Genomic DNA, 20,805 nt, shown 5'->3' with positions numbered 1-20,805 from the left:
AAGGGAGTCATCAGTTCTTTACGAAAGATTGTTCCTAAGTGAACTGGGGAATCTGGGAAATAGCAGTGGCCTGGGGGCCCCAGACCTGGGTACCGGTCTTATCTCCATCTATATCTTTCTGTGTGACCTGGGATAGAGCATTAACTTCTCTGGGCCACTGGCTTCTCTCTGCACTTGGACCTCTCAGAAGGTCGTTCTTGAAGACTGGGAATGGACGAAAAGGGCTGTGTGAGCAACTAAGCCTGTTAATGTGAGGGGCGCCACCCCACTCACCGAAGGAAGGAAGGGTCCGAGGTTGGACACTGTCGCAAGCACAATTAAAAATTCACATTCAACTAGCATTTATGGAACATGTGCCTGGCTACCTGGAGAATGTGTTTATAAGGGATATTCTGCTTACTCCTCACACAGCATGGTAAGAGGGCACATGGCTCGCCCTGTTATCCAGGTAAACCTTGGAGGGGTTAAGAAACGTGCTCAGGGTCACAGAGGTACTGAACCATGGAACCAAGATGCTAAGGCAGGCTGGCCTCCTTCAGAGTCACTGAGTCACCTGTCCTTCTAGAGACGGCTTCAGGCCAGTGATGGATGCTGGGTGCTGCAGGCACAGATGAAGAAGACACGGTCCTGCGTGTGGGGGAGTGAGCCTGATCAGCAAATAATGCCAATGTACTTCGGTGAGTGCTGAGCATTCGGGTGCCCAGAGCAAGGGGTGTGTACCTGAATGTCGGGGTTAGAGGAGGGATTTCTGGAAGACTTGTATACGAGCTGGGCTGTGAAGTGTGCCTGAGAGCTGGCCAGGGGAGGAAGGGTAGAAAGGCGTTCCAGACGGAGGTCCATGCGTGAGCAACCACATGGAAGCACGGAACAGCATTCCATGTTTAGAGAAACAGAAAATGACTGGTCCATCTAAAGCTTGGAGCTCAAGGAGGGACAGAAAATAGAGTTGAAGAAACAGGCAGAACCTTGGGTATGGCCCAAGGGCTTGGGCTGTATCCTGTGGGTGTTAGGGAGCCATGGAAACGTGAAAAGAAGCCAAGAGATCCAGAGTCAGGTTTGCACTCACACTCATGCACACGCTCAGACTGGGAGAAGACGCCAACTCCAGCACTGAGGAGGGGTTAGTGGTGGGCAGCCATATGGGAATAGAGTCTAGAACCCTTGTGGAATAGTCTTGCCAAGAGCTCAGCTGGTTGAGGACTCAGTCTGCTGTGAGCCTGAATCCCAGGTTCCCAGCACAGGACCAGGCAGCCATGAGAGATGATCCAGATAGAAGGGTGGGTTCCTGAGTTAGGCTGCCTTATCCCAGATCCAATAACCACCAGCTGTGCAGCCTGGTGCACTTATTTCACCTCTCCGTGCCTTGGATTCTTCTGCTGGCTAACAGATAACACTAGCATCGCCCGGGGTTGCAAAGAGGACCAGGTAGCAGTGAGCAATGGAAAGGGTGGAGCACAGAGCCTTGTAGGGCTTGCCCATGGGAAAGGAGACCCTCTTCCCATCACTGTGAAGCCTCCACCGCCCCCTTCCTCAGGGCCCCCTCCCCAACCAAGCCTCAAAGGAGGGCGGGCAGTTTAGTATTAAATGGCCTGGATGAAATGCATTCTGCTGGCAATTGCCTTCACTGCCTGCCGTAAAAATACATCTATATTTAAATATGCTGGGATAATTCTTAAGTTTTATTAGTACTTAAATATTTTGGCATGTTTATTTCTCCTGGAACAATTATGGAGGTTTCATTGTTTTACTCGCAAAAAAACAAAAAAAGAGACTAAATCTCCTTTGACAATAAAGCCCCGACAGGTGAATATGGCGCTATCTCTAATATGGGCCCCATAATAGTCTAGTTAGCTCTCAGGACGTGGAGGCAGAGTTGGGGAGGAGGGGACCAACCTCAGAGAGGCCCCAGACCTCTCCCGTTTGGCCCTCCCCCTCTGCGCTGAGGCTGCCTGGGTGGATGTGTTCTCTGGCTCCCCACGGAGTTCAGCCAGTGGGCAGCTCCATCCAGCAGGAGACCCCAGGGAGGGAAAAACAACAAGTTGGAGGGCTGGACGTCTGGTTTCCTCCCTTTGGGGCCTGAGGGGCTCCTGTCCGGGCTCTCACAGCCTCCCTATTATCATAACTGCTCCTTCCTCCTGGTGTTCAGACCTGGGGTGCTTAGAGCACTCCTGGTCCTACTAGCTACGGTACGCTGCGCTGTGTGCTGTGCTGTGTCCATGCTTCTCCTCCATTCTGGCCCCACTCCTGTCAACAGCCCCTTATCAACTCCTTCTCAGTCACCTGTCAGAGTGAGCCAGCTGTCTCCTACGGGGACCCTGGTGGACACCAAGCCCTAGGTAGGCCTTTGCCATTGACGAAGCACTTTCCATCCAACATTTTGGTTAATGCTCCAAGCGATCCTGTAAATAGAGCTGTCCCCCACAGTTTTCTGATGAAGATATCGAGGCCCAGAGAGGTTTCCCACCCTTCCCAAAGTCACACAGCTTGCAAGCAGAGGAAGCAGGGCCAATGACCAAGACCACTGAATACAAGCTCCAGACTCTTCCCACTCCATCACAGCTGCCGGTGCTGGACGGTGAGATGGAGTGATGGAAAGCAACAGAGGCTGATCCTTCTTCCACTTTGGACAAGACACTGCTCTCACTTGCTATCTGAACTGCCTGCAGTCCCCTTTCTAGGACAGGTTGGGGTACAGGAGGAGGGAAGTGCAGCTCAGCGACAAGGGGGAGACTGAGAACTGTCCCAGTCTTTCTTTAGCTGTGTGACCTTCAGCAAGTTACTTAAAATCTCTGAGCTTCCATTTCTCATTTGCATCAGAGAGATAATACTGGGTAAGTAAGGCTCACAGCCAAAGTGACCTGTTTAGCCTTAAAGCAGTCTAATAATGAAGGGTTACTGAGCAAGCACTGTGTGACTTGGAATGTTCTAAGCACTTTATGTGTAATGTCCAAATGAGGCAGCTACTGCTATTATTATCCCCATTTGACAGATGTGGATACCAAGGCACAGAAAAATTAGGTGGACCATTTCTACCCCCTACCCCCATCCCATAGCTGACATGTGAACACAGGCAATCAGGCCCCAGGGCCCACTTCCAATCCTTGCCAAGGAGGAGCTGAAGGGGCCTTAGGCTGCACCCAGCTCAGGTGACCTGACAGCTGGGGAGGTCAGGTTGGGCAGAGCAAGCACCCTGGCCAGTATCACACAGTGATGGGGAGCAGGGCCTCTTGGCCCCAAATCCACGGTTTGTCCCTGTGGATTTAACAAAATACCACTGACTAAAGGTTGGGCTTCCCTGGTGGCTCAGAGGTTAAAGCGTCTGCCTCCAATGCGGGAGACCCGGGTTCAATCCCTGGGTCAGGAAGATCCCCTGGAGAAGGAAATGGTAACCCACTCCAGTATTCTTGCCTGGAGAATCCCATGGACGGAGAAGCCTGGTAGGCTACAGTCCACGGGGTCGCAAAGAGTCGGACACAACTGAGTGACTGAACGGAACGGAACGGAAAGGTTAGCATTAGCAAACAAGTGGTTGGTCTCTCCTTCACTCCTCTTCCATGTGAAAGGAGGGACCACTGATGTGGCATTCGGGGAGGTATCTGTCCTCTGAGTGCCAGGGTCCAGCAGGAGCGTTTTTCTCTTGAATAGATGGGCTGAGCTGCCTGGAGGTCAGCAGTGCAGGTGAATTAGCCTCATCCCCACCCCTGGCAGACACAGACCCCAGGCCTGTCGAGAGTGGAGATGCCCTGACCTAGGAAAGGGAGGGAGCTGGGCTTTGAATCTGAACAGTGTATTGGTTGAGCTGTGTGTGCCACAAACATTCCAGGCTTCAATGCCCAGCTCTGCCGAGGCCTAGTTCTGTGGCTTTGGGTAATTTATTTCTCCCCTCTGAGCCTCAGTTTCCTCATCTGTAAAATGGGCATCTGCAATAGCACAAGACTTATGGCCGGTGTGGTATTATAATATCTAACAAGGGGTACACAGGGGCACTAATCAATCAGACCTGGGGCCAGTCACAAATAGCAACACTGTTACCCTGGAGTCGCCTGAACTGATTATTATTATTAATTAATCAGAGAGAAATGTTCGCAAGGGGTCCCACAGAAGATGCTCCATATACAGAAGCCATTGTTTTATTTATAAATTTCAAGTACTCGGGTCTCCTCCAGGTTGTGACACTTTTGACACTCCAATCCTTTACAGCACGTGATGGAAATTTCATTACCACAACTCCAGGTGCAGGGAGAATGCCAAGCACTAGCAGAGAGAGTTCATCCAGCCCTTCACATACTGATGGAGCAGGAGGAACACAGCAGCCTCTGTTCGCAGGGGGCCTCAGAGCAGGGGGAGAGTCACAGAAACAAGCTGGGACAGAAAGTCAGGAAGAAAGAAAGGCTGAGTACCAGGCAGGAGGCTGCCCAGGACAGTGAGGCAGAACACAGGCTCTGAGTGCAGACCCTTTCATTTCCCAGCTGAGATCTTGGGTAAGTCAGTGAACCCACCCACCCTGCCCATATCCACACAGTTCCTGATCTGTTGTGTGGGGATGCTAATACTTATCCCAAAGCCTTGCTGTGGGGACTGACTGAGGTTCTGCCCTGTTGACGCAGTTGCACAGGTCTCAGCGTTGTTTTCTCCCCCTTCCCGACACACAGCTGGGTGAGCTTCATAGAGGAGGCAGTGGGGAGCTGTCTTGATGGGTGAGAGGGGCTTTGAGAGGTGGAGAAGGCCGAGGGAACACAGGCAGGAGGAAGGGAGGGTGAATGGGGCCCCAGAGAGAAACCCCAGGCAACAGGGATGGGCGATGCGACAGCCAGTTGCTCCAGGGTTTTGCTGATCATCCTCCGGAATCATTGCAATTTGGAGCAGGAGAAACAGCTTCCATCTAAAGAGGCCAGATTCGCATCATCTGACTCAAGAAGCAACCCCCAATGGAAGCTGCCAGAAGGCTTTTAGCCATGAAGCACCAAGGTTGGGAGCTCTGAGTGGAGCCGAGAGGGTGAGGGAAAGGGGAGGCCCCGGGTGGGCTGACCACAGGGTGGTACATGGACTTGACGGCCATCCTGTCTTGGGCAGCCCACTCAGGGAGGCCAGTCCCTGGGCAAAGGCCCCTTTCCCTTAGCCTAGAAGTTACTAAGAGAAGAAGACGGGGGCAGAGGGTGGGGTAGAGAGGGAAGAAAGCCCAGACTTGGGGGTGAAACCTCCTTGTTCTTGCTCAGATGCAGCAGTGGGTGCCCCAAGCTCTCCAGACCAGGTACAGGGCATCTGCCCCAGGCCGGGCCAAGTGGGACCAAGCCAGGTCAGAGCGTCTCTAGGCCTCAGTTCCTCCTCTTGAAAATTTGGCTGTGACCCTCTCCTGGCTTTCTTCAAGTCCACCTAAAAAAAAGACTGGAAAGGAAGCCAGTAGCAGGGCCTCCATGGCCAAGGGAAACCCCAGCTCTCATTATCCAGCTGGTTTAGACACTGCTGGGGGAAGAGACAGAAGGGGTCTGAATACTTCTTGTCTCCAGGTAGGAGAGCCGTTTCAGTCTCCACCCAACTAGTGGGTCTTCTGTCAAAGAGAAGCTGGATCTAATGCTAGAGAAAAAGTGGTTCTGAAGGCCTATGAGTTGCCCCCACCCTACCCCAGCTTCTACACTACTTGCTTCTCAGCTCAGCCATTAGGAGAGCAGCCTCAACACCGCACAGCTGCTCTCAGAGGGTGTGCTTGTGATAACCAAATGCTAGGATAGAATCCATGAAAGATTCCTCTTCCAGGTCATCCATTTTACAGATGGCAAGACTGAGGCCATCCAAGGCAGCAAAGGTACAGCCAGATGGAGCAGAGCCTAGATGAGAGGTAGGACCCAGGACTCCTGCCTGCTCTTTCTCTCTGCCATGGATGGGTTTGTTACTGGGGTCCCAGAGCTCAGACATGTACTTTAAGGAGTCCATCCCCCTTTCTTGCATCAGATGCAGAATGTCAGAGTTCTGTGCATTTTTCTGAAGAGAGGATATCCACAGCATCTGTTGGATTTCTAGATAGTTTGTATCTTCTTGACCCAAAATGTTTTAAGAAAAACAAACTAACAGCAGGCACTCATTGCTGTGTTCAACTTGTCTCCATCCCTCCACCTGGAGGCAGCGAGCCCCTGCAGATCCTCCCCACTGGGAGGCAGGTCCTATCTTTCGTCTGGAAGTCTGCTGTCTCCATAGAGATGGCAGGTCCCCCTCCATATCTCTGACACGTTTTCCTATGCCCCAAGCGGGGTGCTAACTCATGCTTACTCATATCTTCTCCTTGAAGCCCATTCCACACAACCACCCTGATCCTGGGAGCTTAGGGTGGAACTGCCAAGTGAAAATACTAGGATGCCATTGCCACTTCTGCCTCCCTCCTTATTTTTGCCTGAGATGCTGGGAAAGCTTTGGGATCATCTTGGGTAGCCTTCTCATTTCATAGAGGGGAAGATGAGCCCAGTAAAGGGAAGGACCATTCTCACATTGACATCTGTTCTAAAGGTAGGGCCACTGGATTCAGCAGAAGTCCCTCCTCCACCTGGAGGCCCCACATGGTTTAACTGTGAGGTTGAACATTTTGAGGGAGGAGCCTGTGTACAGCCATGAGCCTCTGGTTTGAACATTCCTGTGGGCCTCAGGCTATGAAATGCCAGACTGGATGAAGCGCAAGCTGAAATCAAGATTGTCGGGACAAATATCAATAACCTCAGATATGCAGATGACACCACCCTTATTGCAGAAAGCGAAGAAGAACTACAGAGCTTCTTCTCTTGATGAAAGTGAAAGAGGAAAGTGAAAAAGTTGACTTAAAATTCAACATTCAGAAAACTAAGATCATGGCATCCAGTCTCATCACTTCATGGCAAATAATAGGGAAACAATGGAAACAGTGACAGACTTTATTTTGGGGGGCTCCAAAATCACTGCAGATGGGGATTGTAGCCATGAAATTAAGAGACACTTAATCCTTGGAAGAATAGCTATGCCCAACCTAGACAGCATATTGAAAAGCAGAGACATTACTTTGTCAACAAAGGTCCATCTAGTCAAGGCTATGGTTTTTCCAGTAGTCATGTATGGATGTGAGAGTTAGACCATAAAGAAAGCTGAGCACTGAAGAATTGATGCTTTTGAACTGTGGTGTTGGGAAAGACTCTTGAGAGTCCCCTGGACTGCAAGGAGATTCAAACAGTCAATCGGAAAGGAGATCAATCCTGAGTGTTCATTGGAAGGACTGATGCTGAAGCTGAAGCTCCAATAATTTGGCCACCTCATGCGACGAGCTGACTCATTAGAAAAGACCCTGATTCTGGGAAAGATTGAAGGCAGGAGGAGAAGGGCATGACAGAGGATGAGATGGTTGGATGGCAACACCAATTTAATGAAGATGAGCTTGAGCAAGCTCCAGGAGTTGGTGATGGACAGGGAAGCCTGGCGTGCTGCAGTCCATGGGGTCTCAAAGAGTCGGACACGACTGAGCGACTGGACTGAACTGAGTGAAACAATGACGACCAAGAAAGACTGTGGTATCTTGAGACTCACACTCTGGCAGAACAGCAGCCTGACCAAGCTTCCACTGTGGGAGGAGAGCGGTGTGTGATTCCCTATGGAGTTCACAGCAGCTTAACTATATCCAGCACCCTCGAGATGATGTGCAGTGAGGCCTCCTATCAACCCCCTATTTCTTCTCCTCTTTCGGTTATTGGTGAAACCCTTAGCCCCAAGTAGCTGATGAAACCCTTCTTCCCTCCCGTCTGTCCCTCCTTCCTTTAGGGCTTAATATGTACCACATGCTAGAGGAGCTGCTGGGAATGCAAAAGGGGTTCTAGGAAGGAAGCAGACTGGAAATCAGACCATTATAAGGCAGTGTGACTGTATTTTGGTGATGTGCAAGCCTGGGGTATCATGGGAGCTCAGAAGAGGGGACCCTAGCTCACACTGAGGCATCTTTAGTAATTTTTTTTCAAACTTCAAGTTTTTAATTTTGTATTGGGTTACAGCAGATCAACAACGTTGTGGTAGTTTCAGGTGAACAGTGAAGGGCTCGGCCATACATACACATGTATCCGTTCTCCCCCCAGGCGCCCCTCCCCTCCAAGCTGGCACATCAGGTTGAGCAGAGTTAAATGTGCTCTACAGTAGGTCCTTGGCATTCTGGAGCATCTTAGTCAGCTTCTGCAGGAAGTGAACCCAGAGCACCTTCTTTCACTTTGCTGAGCATCTGCTGAGTTCTAGACACTGTGCTGGGGGCTGGGCACAGAGTAGTGAGGACAGGCCAGACCCTTCCCATATGCCCCTCTCCTCCTAGGGGGCCAGCCTTGATCACCCAGTCCCAGTGGATATTTCTGCTTGTGCTGAAGAGCTCCTGGTCCCTCTTCTCTACATCGATGGTTTGCTGTCTGGCCTATCTGATCTGCGATGGACTGTCTCATTTACCTTCAAAAGGCCTCCTCACTCATGGAAGAGGAGGCTCGTTTTCTGCCCTCAGAACTACTTAGAATTCTGGCCTTCCCCTACCATTTTTCTGGTGTTCCCTTACCTCCTCGAGCACAGAGCTGAGGAGGACTGCCTGCCTGCCACTGCACACACCCTGCAGAGGGTCTGGCCCACTCACCCATTCCACAAGGAATCCTATGGAGCCCATCCTGTCCCACTCAGAGCCACCTCTGCTGCTGCCATATTGCAAGGGCAGGTGGAGACCATGTGTGAACACAAGAAGAGTAACTTCTAGATCGAATCCAAAGAAAGCAGTTCCTCCACTGTACAGACACATGTTTCCTAGGCCCTCCCTGTGTCAGCTCTGTGCCCTGAGCTGGTGGTGCTGGGGTCTTAAATCTGGTGGGCTCTACATGCTATTGTGTGCATGTGTGTTCAGTCGCTCAGTCTTATCTATCTCTTTGTGACCCCATGGACTGTAGCCCACCAGGTTCCTCTGTCCATGGGATTTTCCAGGCAAGGATACTGGAGTGGGTTGCCATTTCCTCCCTCAGGCAATCTTCTCCACCCAGGGATCAAACCTGAGTCTCCTGTGTCTCCTGCTTTAGCTGGCGGATTCTTTACCACCAAGTCGCCCATTAGTGCAATTCAAAAGTAAAATTAATTGAAACTGTTAAATGAAATTCAGGTACACAGAGGTTTAAATAACATAAACAATATAGCCACTGTACTTAGCAAAAAGTACTTGATATTTTTTATATAAGCCTTTTTATTCCAAACCAAATTTCAATGAAAAAAAAAAGGTCAATTTCTCACTTGTGGGTCTCCATAGTGTTCAAATCAAGAAACAGAATCAAAATTAAAATTTGGGTTTGTACCCACAGAGACAGTGTCTGGTGGTCGAGGTAAACACTATTCGCTGTAAATCTGCTGTGCAACCCTGAGCAAGTCATTTCCCCGCTCTGTTCTAGCCTCCTCATCTATAAAAGCAAGATAATACCTGACTCGTGGGAATAGCAAGTGAAAAAAGAAAAGTGAGGGTGCTTTTACATGGTTACCATTTGATCACTTGTTTGTTTTTTTCTTTATTGGTTGCCTTCTTTGAATCACTCGGTACTGGATACTGGGATTAAAAAGCAGAATACTGCATACATGAGAGGGGTCCCTTCTCATTGTCTTAATCTCATAGGGACACCTAGTTTCCAAGAACTGAGAAATGGTGTCCCTATAGGGGGCCCACTGGGAGGTAAAGTGTCTACACATCGGGCTTAAGATGTCTACACTTCAGTAGAAATACAATTTTCAAGGGCCCCGGAGTTTGTTCCTAGGTTTGGGATGAAAGGGACAATAGGCAGGTTTACCTTCAAAAGGCAGTGCTGGCTTCTGTAGCTTCCTCACTCCATCCGGAGCCACCGCTTTGAATTATACATGAGGCGCTTGCAGGAGCTGTGATGATTTTTCAAATATTTCTCTAATTGATGAGAAGGGCTTTGATAAATTGCTGTAGAACCAGGAGCATCTGATCAGAAGGAATTCTGTCTTGTTCCTCCTTGACAGATGTTTATTTGACTTAAAGGGAGAGCAGGGTCCAAAAGAACTACTTTTCTCTCCTGGAACTTTTATTCTATTGAGGGAAAATAATTTTATGAAATGCTATGGTTTTGTTTTAAAAATCCAAACGTGGGGAGTTCTCCAAGGTCTGTGGTCTTGTGCCTGCCACGTTCAGATGAAGGACTTGAGAGCTGAGTGGAAGGGCAAGATCCCTGGGCAGCATGAATTCTTGCTTCCCCATCATGGCCTCATGGCTGCTGAATACCTAAGAATACCTAAGAATCACCTTTCTGCACTACCCAGAAAACGGTAAATATGACAGTGTTCTGGAGTCTCACTGGAACTTAAAAGGAAACTTTCACAATGTCCGGAGCCCTCAATGTCCTGCAAATGAAGGAGGAGGACGTCCTCAAACTTCTTGCATCAGGAACCCAGTGAGGTAGCACCAACCTTGACTTCCAAGTGGAATAGTACATCTACAAAAGGAAGAGGGATGGTGTCTCCATCATAAATCTGAAGGGGACCTGGCCGAAGCTTCTGCAGATGGCTTATGCCATCATTGCCACTGAAAACCCAACTGATGACCCAGTGTCATATCCTCTGGGAATACTGGCCAACAAATTTGCTGCTGCCCCTGGAGCCCCTCCTACTGCTGGCCGCTTCACTCCTGGAACTTTCACTAACCTGATCCAGGCAGCCTTCTGGTAGCCAAGACTTCTGGTGGTTACTGATCCCAGGGATGACCACCAGCATCTCACAGAAGCCCCTCACACTAACCTGCCAACCACTGCTTTGTGTAACACAGACACTCCTCTGTGCTCTGTGGACACTGCCATCCTGTGCAATGATGAGAGCTCACTCAATGGATCTGAAGTGGTGACAGTTTGCCCAGGAAGTTCTGCACACGCATGGCATCTCCAGTGAACCCCCATGGAAGGTCATGACTCATCTCTGCTTCTACAGAGATTCTGAAAAGACTGAAAAGGAAGAGCAGGCAGCAGTTGACAAGACTGTGACCAAGGAGGAATTTCAGGGTGGATGGACTGCTCCAGCTCTGCAGTTCATGTCTACTCAACCTGAATTGGGGGTCTGAAGGCATGCAGGTGCCCTCTGAGACTATTCAATTCCCCTGTGAAGACTGGAGTGCTCAGCCTGCTGCTGAAGACTGGTCTGCAGCTCCCACTGCTCAGACCGCTGAACGGGTAGGAACAACCTCTGAGTGGCTTTAAGCTGTTGTTCCTCAAACTCTTAAAATGGAAATGGGTTGATGGCAAATAGTTTTTTTTTGAAAAAACTCACCTAAGAGCCAGGATACATGGGCACCAACCCACCAGAACGTCAGGATAGACCTCAGCCACAGACCAAAGCAGTGGCCTGCAGAGCCAGGCATTAATTTCTGCTTGCTGGCTTGTGATGGGGTCCAAGGGCCCCAGGGAAGGGCATCAAAGAGGTAGAGTGGGGGGCAGGGTGAGGGAAGATGGGCACTAACTCAGGGCCTTGAGCAAAGACTTTTGCTAATGTTATGGAGATATTTCACAACTTTCCAAGATGTGTCTCCCCCAGCACTGTTCTTAATGAACACCTCCCTAGCTCCTCTCCCTAAAAGAGTACCTCTGACTCTTAGCATGGCATTTCAAACCCTTCTCCATCCCATTCCAACCCACTTCTCCCACCTTATCCCCCCCATTCCTCCCCACTCACCATCCCCCTGAGTTCTAGGTCCTTCCTGTCCATTACTTATGTAAGTCACATTCCTTCCGTGAAGCCTGGTCTGACTCTACTCTGATTCTGGACTCTGCTCTTGGTCATCACTTCCTCTATATTGTCACAACACTGTCACAAAGGTCTGATCTAAAACTTAATGTATCCCATTGTGATTTTTGTAACCTGTATTAGACATTAACCTGCATATGACATTAGTCTAACCAGGGAGATTTATTTGCTCTTGTTCCCACCAGTTATTGTAGGACATGAGGTCACCTCCCCTCCCCAACTTCTCCAGTTATTTCCACCGTGATTAGAGTACAGCTTTTGTGAGTTATTGAAGGGGAATCTCCTTCCCCTGGCTCCTGCTTTAGTACTGAGGAACCTCTGCTAGCCTAACGCTCTCCACCCACCTTGTCTGGTGAGTGTGTGAGAAGGAAATGGACGTGCAGGGCATCTTAGTCCATTCAGGCTGCTATAACAAAGACACCTGAAACTGGGTGGCTCAGCATCAAACATTATTTATCACAGTTCTCAAGCCTGGAAAGTCCAAGATCAAGCTACCAGCAGATTCAGAGCCTGGTGAGAACCTGCTTCCCAGTTCATAGAAGGCCATCTTCTTACTGTGCCCTCACATGGTAGAAAGGGGTCTCCTTTACAAGGACACTAATCCCCATTCATGATGACTCCATCCTCATGACCCAATCTCCTCTCAAAGGCCCCACTTCCGAACAGCATGACATTGGGAATTAGGTTTCAACAAATGCATTTCGGGGAGATACAAACATTTAATCTCTAGCACAGGGACTTCTTTTCTTCTTGCTACTTTGAAGTCTATCCCCTGCAGAGAGCACATCTCTACAAGACACAGGTTTTGCAGAGGCTGGCTGGTGTAACAGAACCTGTGTTTTTCAAAACTAGTATGATTAGATGGTTGAGTATCATCCCAGATGTGTTAGCGAGCCTCCCATCTAAAGCAAATTAATGTTCACCAAGTTGGCTTTATCAGGATCAAAGGCTACTGCCTGATCCCTTCCTGAGCAATGGGGGAAGACAGGAGGTGTTATTTTTAAGTCCCCTCAAACCTCCAAAGTCATAGATCCCATAGATACTGAAAGGGTAAAAAGAGAACACTATAAATGAGTTTATGCACATAAATTCAATAACTTAAATGAAATGGACTTATTACTTGAAAGCAATAAATGACTAAAAGTCACCTAGGACGAAATAGATAATGTGAATAGTCCTATATTTATTGAAGAAGAAGAGTTTGTCATTAAAACTCCAGGCCAAGATAGTTTTATTGCCATATTCTGCCAGATATTTAAAGAAAAATTATACTGATTGTATATAATAATTTCCAAAAAATAGAAGGAATAACCTCTTGACTCATTTTATAAGGCTATCACTACTCTGAAGTCAAAATCATACAAAAATAACACTCAAAGAAAAAACTATACACTAATACCCCACATGAACATGCAACTATATTCAAGAAAATATTAGCAAAATATATTAAAAAATAATACATGACAACAGAATTGGATTTATTTCAGAAATGAAGATTAGTTAAATGTTTTAACACTAATGAACACAAGCTATAATATTAATAGGTTAAATAATAAAAGCCACACAATTGTATCAATCGGTGCAGAAAATATTTAACAAAATTCAATTTGTGACAAAAATTTCAGCAAACAATGATTAGAGGAGAACTTCCTTAATGTGATTTAGAGTAACTACAAAAATTTCATGGCTAACATCAAATTCAATAATGAAGGATTGAATGCTTGCCTTCCCAAAATAGAGAACAAGGCAAAGTTTTTCACTCTCACGGCTGCTATGCAGTATCATACTAGAAGCCCTAGCGCAATAAGGCAAGACAAACAGATAAAAGGCATACAGATTTTAAAGGAAGAACTAAAACTATCCCTATTCACAGGCAATATGACCAGAAAACCCCGCAAAGAATCTACAAAAAACAAAACAAAAATACTTATTATTAATGAGTTTAGCAAGGTTGCATGATATAAGGTCAACATGAAAAAATCTATCATATTTTTATATGCTGGTAAAGGGAGGGATTGGGGGCAGGAGAAGAAGGGGACGACAGAGAATGAGATGGCTGGATGGCATCACCAACTTGATGGACATGAGTTTGAGTGAACTCCGGGAGTTGCAAAGAGTCAGACACGACTGAGCGACTGAACTGAACTGAACTGAATAAACAATTGGAAACCAGAATTTTAAAAATCGACACCATGTACAAAATTAAATTACTTATGTACAAAATTCCCCCAAATTAAAGAAAGCATCTTCAGAACTTGAATGATAAACAGTACAAAATGCTTATTAAAGGAATAACATCTAAATAAGTGGAAAGATATACTGTGTTTCTGGATTGAAAGACTCAATATAGTTAAGAAGTCAGTTTTCCCTCAAATTGTTCTATAGATTTAAGCCACTCCCAATCAAAATCCCAGAAGAATGTTTGTAGATATGGAGAAGCTGATTCTAAAATTTACAGAAAAAGGAACTAGAATAGTCATAACAAATTTGAAAAAAAAAAAAGATTTAGAGAAGTGACACTACTCCATTTTAAAGCTCCAGTAATCAAGAGAAGACTCTTTAAAGTCCCTTGGACTTCAGGGAGATTAAACCAGTTAATCCTAAAGGAAATCAACCTTGAATATTCACTGAAAGGACTGATACTGAAGATGAAGCTCCAATACTATGGCCACCTGATGCAAAGAGCTGACTCACTGGCAGAGACCCTGATGCTGGGAAAGACTAAGGGCAGGAGAAAGGGGTGACAGGATGAGATGGTTGGTTGGCATCACCGACTCAATGGACATGAGTCTGAGCAAGTTCGATGAGATGGTGAAGCAGAGGGAAGTCTGGCATGGGGTCGCAAAGAGTCGAACACAACTTAGAGACTGAACAACAACAACAAAATCAAGACTGCAGGGCCTTGGTAAACAAGTAAACTGATAAAACATAATAAATAACCCAGAAATAGATACAAATATGACCAACTGATTTTTGACAGATTAATAGAGATGAGATTATCTTTGTAAGAAGTAGCAATGGAATAATTGAATATCCATTGCAAAATACAAAACAAAACAAAATAAAAAACAAGCTCACACATTCTTTACACAAAATGGATTATAGATCTAAATTAAAATGATTAAACTTTTAGAAAAAAACATCAGGGAACATCTTCATGAACTTGAGTCAGGCAGAGTTCTTAGAAGTGACATTAAAAGCATCATTCATTAAAGAAACAAATTGATGAATGGGCCTTCATTAAAACTTTTTTCCCTATGAAAGACACTGTTAAGAAAATGAAAAGGCGAACTACAGACTGAGAGACAGTATTTGTAAACCACACACCCGACAAAGGACTTGTATCCAGAATACACAAATAACTCTCAAAGCTCAACAGAAGGAACATAAACGACCCAATAAAAAAATTGGGCAAGCAATTGAGACATTTCCCCAAAGAAGACACACATATGGCAAATAAGTTCATGAAATCCAAAATAAAATAAACATCCAAGATACCATTAGGATCTATCAGAATGGAAATAACAAAAAAACAAACAAAATCCCACAAATGCTGGTGAATATATGGAGCAACTGGAACTCTATACATTGCCGGAGAGAATGCAAAAAAGAACAGTCATTCTGGAAAACAGTTCAGTAGTTTCTTTTAAAGTTAAACATACACATACCGTATGACCTAATGATCCATTACTGGGCATTTACTCAAGAGAAATAAAAACGTGTTCATGCAAATAGCACTCCATTTATAATTGCCCCAAATTGAAACAGCCTAAATGTCCTTCAGTGGGTGAACGGATAAACACACTGTGGTCCATTTAAACACTGGAATACTAACTACTCAGCAATAAAACAGAAGGGGTTTTTAATGCATGTCACAACATGAGCGCATCTCAAAGGCATTAGGCCAAGCAAAAAGCTACCTCATAAGTTTACATATTGTCTGATTCCACTTACATGACATTCTGGAAAAGGCAAATTATGGAGACGGAGAATAGATCAGTGGTTGCATGGGATACAGGTAGGGGGGTTGACAAAAAGCAGCAGCACAAGGAATTTTTTGGGGGGATGAGTGATGGAACTGTTCTCTATCTTAACCGTGATGGTGATTATATAAATCTATACTCATATAACTATATTCACACACACACATACCATCCCAGCAGGATTCCCCACCAGCCTATGATGGTCACGTTAGCTCCATTTTTATCCAGCCCTCCCAAGAAGGTCTCCTTCCAGTGGACTCCTTGTTCCAAAGTTTCCATGAAGACTTCTCCGCACAGCCACTGCTCCCAAGGCCCACCTAGTAAAGCTTGGAGGTGGTCTTCCTATGCTGGCCCAGAATCTGGCACTACCTCCAGCCCTTGGCACTGCCACCAGCACTGTCAAGCACCCAGCCATCAGGCAAGCAGGCCAGTGCTGAGGTGCTGCACTGGGAGATGCCCCTTCTAAGCCCCTGGGCAGCAGGAGAAACTATATTTTGCACTAAAGGGAAAAAGAGATCCGTCCCATTTCCTGCGTCACACTTTCACAGAGACGTTGCAAAGTACTCCCAACTTACGAACATTTTTGTAGAAACAGCTCGTTCAGTTTTAATTCCACTAACAGCTGAGCCCTTACCCCCGTTTTTTTTCATCCTCTGCCCCAAGACACTGGGCTGAGATGAGTGGGAGACACCAAATTATAATTCAGACTTAGATCTCCCTCCAATCCTTGAGGCTTCTTCTTCTTTTAGGATCACTGGGGTCCCAGGAAACAGAGAATCTCCCAAAGGCATGCATACCCTAATCACTGGAACCTTAGAATGGGTTGTGTTACAAGGCAAAAATGACTTAGCAGGCATAATTAAACATGGAGGGCTTAAAACATGGAGAGTATCTGAATTAGTTGGGTAGGTCTGCTCTAATCATGTGAGCCTTAAAAATCAGAGAACTTTCTCAAATGGAAACAGAAGAACTGGGGTAGAAGAAGCCAAAGAGATAGGAGCATGAGAAGGATTTGCTGTGTCATTGCTGGCTTTGAAGACAGAGCAGGCAATGGGATGAGAAAAGTATGGGGTCTTACCAGGCTGACGGAGATCTCCCACAATACCCAGGAGGGAACAGGAGCTCACTGGTGCAGCCACAAAGGACAGAACTGGGTGAGACTGGGAGCAGAGTCTCCCCCAGCACCTCCAGAGAAGAGTCCTGGCCAGTCAACACACTGACCTTGGCTTTGTGAGACCTGGATTGGAGAAACCTGCCCAGCTCACCCAGACTTCTGACACACAGAACTACGAACTGATAAGCTCAAGTTGTTTTTGAGCCCCCAAGCTTGCAACTGTTTTTATGACAGTGATAGAAAACAGCTGCAGTCATCATGCAAATAAACTCGCAGCAGGCCCTTCCAACACACCCAGACATGACTGAACCCCCACTCTGGAGTCAACCTGGGGCCCCTCTGGAATGTCTGTTGTCTCTTCTGTATGCTTCATCCCCTGCTCCAGCAGCCTTGTCCCCAGCAAAGGGGCAGGGACAGCAGGAGCTGGCAGATGCATCCCATAATCAGCCACAAAGGGACCCTCACAGAGCCCAAGAATTATTTAATTTGAGCAAATGCATTCTAACTCCTCCTTCACAAGCCCACCCCAGATGGTTCATGGCTTCAGATTGAGGCAACCATACAAGCTCCCTATTAGCCAGACTCCTGTAAGTCCCTTCTAGAATGCAGGCAGATTGTAAACAGTGACCAAGGAGAAATGGGGCAGGCTTAACCTACCTCCTCTGGGACCCAGAGCCAGCCCTGCGTCCCTTCCTTGGTTCAGTTTTCCTCTGCTGGAACAAGAAGGGGAGGTCCAGATGGGCCCCAAATTCCTTCCAGCCTTAGGGATCTAGAAATAGAAGACGCCCCAACCCCCACCATCACCACCACCAGGCTGTGTTGGCTCCTGAAAAGGAAACACTGGCTCAGCCGGGAAGTGGCAAGGAGCCCACTCCAGCAGGAGCCCTTCCGAAACAGAAGTCAGGAATGGAACATCCCAGGACGTGTTTGAGTATCTATTCAGTGTTACAGCGGAATCATGTCCCCCAAAATATGTAATGAAGTACCAACTCCTAGAATCTGTCAATGTGATCTTATTTGGAAAAAGGGTCTTTGCAGAGGGAATCAAGTTAAGGTTATTGGGGTGTGCCCAAATCCAGTGTGGTTGGTGTCTTTATAAGAAAGGAAAAGACAGAGACACAGGAGGGAGATGAGCACGTGAGGGCAGAGGTAGAAACTGAAGTGACGCATCACGATCCAAGGAAGCCTAAGGACTGACGGCCACCACCCCTGGAAGTCAGCAAGAAGCAAGGAAGGATTCTCCCCTACAGGTGTCAGAAGGAGCATGGTCCTGTCGGCATCTGGATTTTGGATGTCTCCCCTCCAGAACTGTCAGAGTGACTTCTTATGGTTTTAAAGCCAGCGAGTTTGTTGTCCTTTGTTACAGCGTCCTTAATAAACTAATGAATCCAGTTTGCCAGTAAATATTTATCGAACCACGTGTCAGGCAGTGGCCTGGGCACTGCAGATAGAGGAGAAACCCAAACAGATGAAAGTTTCCATCCCCAGGACATTTTCATTGAACTATTGTTCTGAGGGAACAAGGAATTTGTTAAAAAGGTATGGTTAGGAGTTTAGAGAGTGTCCATAGCCTCCTCGATTTATTTGGAATGAGATGTGCTGTGCTATTTTCTGGTCATTTTCCAAATAGAATCACAGAATTTTAGAGCTGGAAAGGACCTTTGCTATTTCTCTAGGCAAAAATCATGATTTCTCCAGTCTGGGAACTTAAGTTTAGGGAGAGGAGGTGCCGGGACCAAACTAATGCTTCAAGCTGGGGTGATGCTTGGGCTCCAGTCTGTGTGGATCTTGGGCTGGGAATGAGGTACATGTGGACCACGGATTGGTGGGGCTCAGGGAATGGGGTTTTCTGGGACCCAATGTTGGGGACTCCCAGGGTGCTGTGAGTTTGGGGCTTGCTGAGACAAGCAGGAGGCTCTTCCGTGATGAGAGGACACCCACCACTCCATCCCAGGCGTTTCACCGTTTAGGACTGCTAAAGGGACACGGGACAGGAAGAGAATGAGTTAGGGTGACATTGGTCTGAATCCTAAGAGTGGCCGAGAGTGAATGAGTTGAACTGAGAGCCTGCTGCCTGCCAGGTATCTCCTGTGCCAGACAACTCTGCCCTACTATGGGAGGCGAAAGGCACCAGGGGGAAGGAATCTCTGGAAGGTGGAGGCGTGAGGAACAGTCTCACTCCCCAGCTGAAGTCCAGCCTGGCTGTCGGGCTGAGGACCCAGCAGGGACAAGCAGGTAGGGATTAGTGGTGAAGCCTGGCCTTTGGACTCAGACAGACCAGAGGTCCATTGCAGTGGCGTGACCTTGGGCAAATTAAGTCATCTCTCTGGGCTTCCACTTTCTTCATTTGCAAAATGAATATGCAGATGACTAGTACCTTCCTCCAGGAGCTGCTGGGAAGATTAAGTGGGATGGTCAATATAACTAGTCTGCTACAGTGTGGAGTTGGGGGGACCGCCACAGGAACTGCCCACAGTGCAGTGCAAAGAGAAGCAGGAAGAGACTGAGGAGGGAGGGAATAGGGGTGCTGTCCAATCAGGACAGAGTGTGCAGGCAACCCCCTCCCCTCCCAGCGGGCATCACTATGCGGGGCCTGGGCCAGAGCAAGGAGACAGAAGGAGTGTGGAGCAAGATGGCTAAAGATTTGCTTGTCTTCCAGTGCCGTTGTGCCCTGGCTTCAATCCTGGCCTATACTCTGTATAGTATTCTGGTCCCATCTCTTTCTCAACCAGCTGTGATCTTTTGTCCTCCTATAACTTCCTGGGAAGTAGTATCCACAATAAAAAGCACAGAAGAAGGGTGACCATGATCACTGTTTCTGATTCCCATTAATAGTACTGGGGTCATTTCAGCCTGGATATATCCTATTCCCTCCTCCCTCCCAATAAAATCCTTCACCAGGTCAATGCAACTAGAGATTATCATGTTAAGAGAAGTAAGTCAGAGAGAGAAAACCAAGTGCCATATAATATCACTTATATGTAGAATCTAAAACATGGCACAAATGAACTCATCTATGAAACAGACAGAATCACAGATATAGCAAATAGACTGGTGCTTGTCTGGGGGAGGGCTGGGCAGGAGAGGGATGGATTGGGAGTTCGGGATTAGCAGATGCAAACTGGTATATATAGAAAGGAAAAACAATAAGGTCCTACTGTATGGCACGTGCGTACGTGCGTGCTAGGTCACTTTAGCCGTGTCTGACTCTTTGCGACCCTATGGACTCCTCTAGGAGTCCTGCTAGGCTCCTCTGTCCACGGGATTCTCCCAGCAAGAATACTGAAGTGGGTTGTCGTGCCTTCCTCCAGGGGATCTTCCCGATCCGGGGATTGAATCCGTGTGTAACACAGGGAATATGCTATGATAAACCACCATGGAAAAGGATATGAAAAAGAATGTGTGTATGTGTATAACTGAGTCACTTTGCTGTATAGCAGTAATTAACACAACACTGTAAATCAACTACACTTCAATTTTGAAAATGAAAAAAAATCCTTCAACAGGTCATGCTGATTTGACCCCTTAAGCATCTCTTGAATTTGTCTCTCTCTCTCCAGCTCTCTCATCATCACTCTTAACAAAGTGACTGACATCTCCCTTCTGTATGGATAGCCGGAACTCCTCCTAAACAGTTGTCTTTTCTTATCTGCCTGTCCCTGTTCCCTGTCCCTCACCCACCGAAGCTGTCAGAAGGACCTTCCTAAATACGGGTCTGAGGAGCGCTCTCAGCTTCACTCTATTTGGTGGCTTTGCGTTACTTTTATGAGGAAGCCTGTCCTGCAGTGCCTGTCCTCTCCATGCTCACCATGCCTTGCTCATCCCCCCGCTCACTGAGCTTCAGTGACCTCGGTCTTCTTTCGGCTCATCCACTGTGCTATACTTCTCCCTGCCACAGGGCCTTTGTACAAGCCATGTCCTCTGCCAAAGACATTTCTTACCCTTTCTCCT

The 20,805-nt window shown here is 47.2% G+C and overlaps 1 pseudogene; it reads left to right on the top strand.

Annotated features, from left to right (window-relative positions):
- The first annotated feature begins 10,279 nt into the window (after positions 1-10,279).
- On the top strand, positions 10,280-11,213 carry LOC129555183 (small ribosomal subunit protein uS2B pseudogene; annotated as a pseudogene).
- Positions 11,214-20,805: the final 9,592 nt, after the last annotated feature.

This window comes from Moschus berezovskii, chromosome 12 (assembly GCF_049115385.1).
Source record: "Moschus berezovskii isolate FMDL1 chromosome 12, NW_MosBer_1.0, whole genome shotgun sequence".
Taxonomy (NCBI): domain Eukaryota; kingdom Metazoa; phylum Chordata; class Mammalia; order Artiodactyla; family Moschidae; genus Moschus; species Moschus berezovskii.
This window is presented reverse-complemented; position numbering and strand designations above follow the sequence as displayed.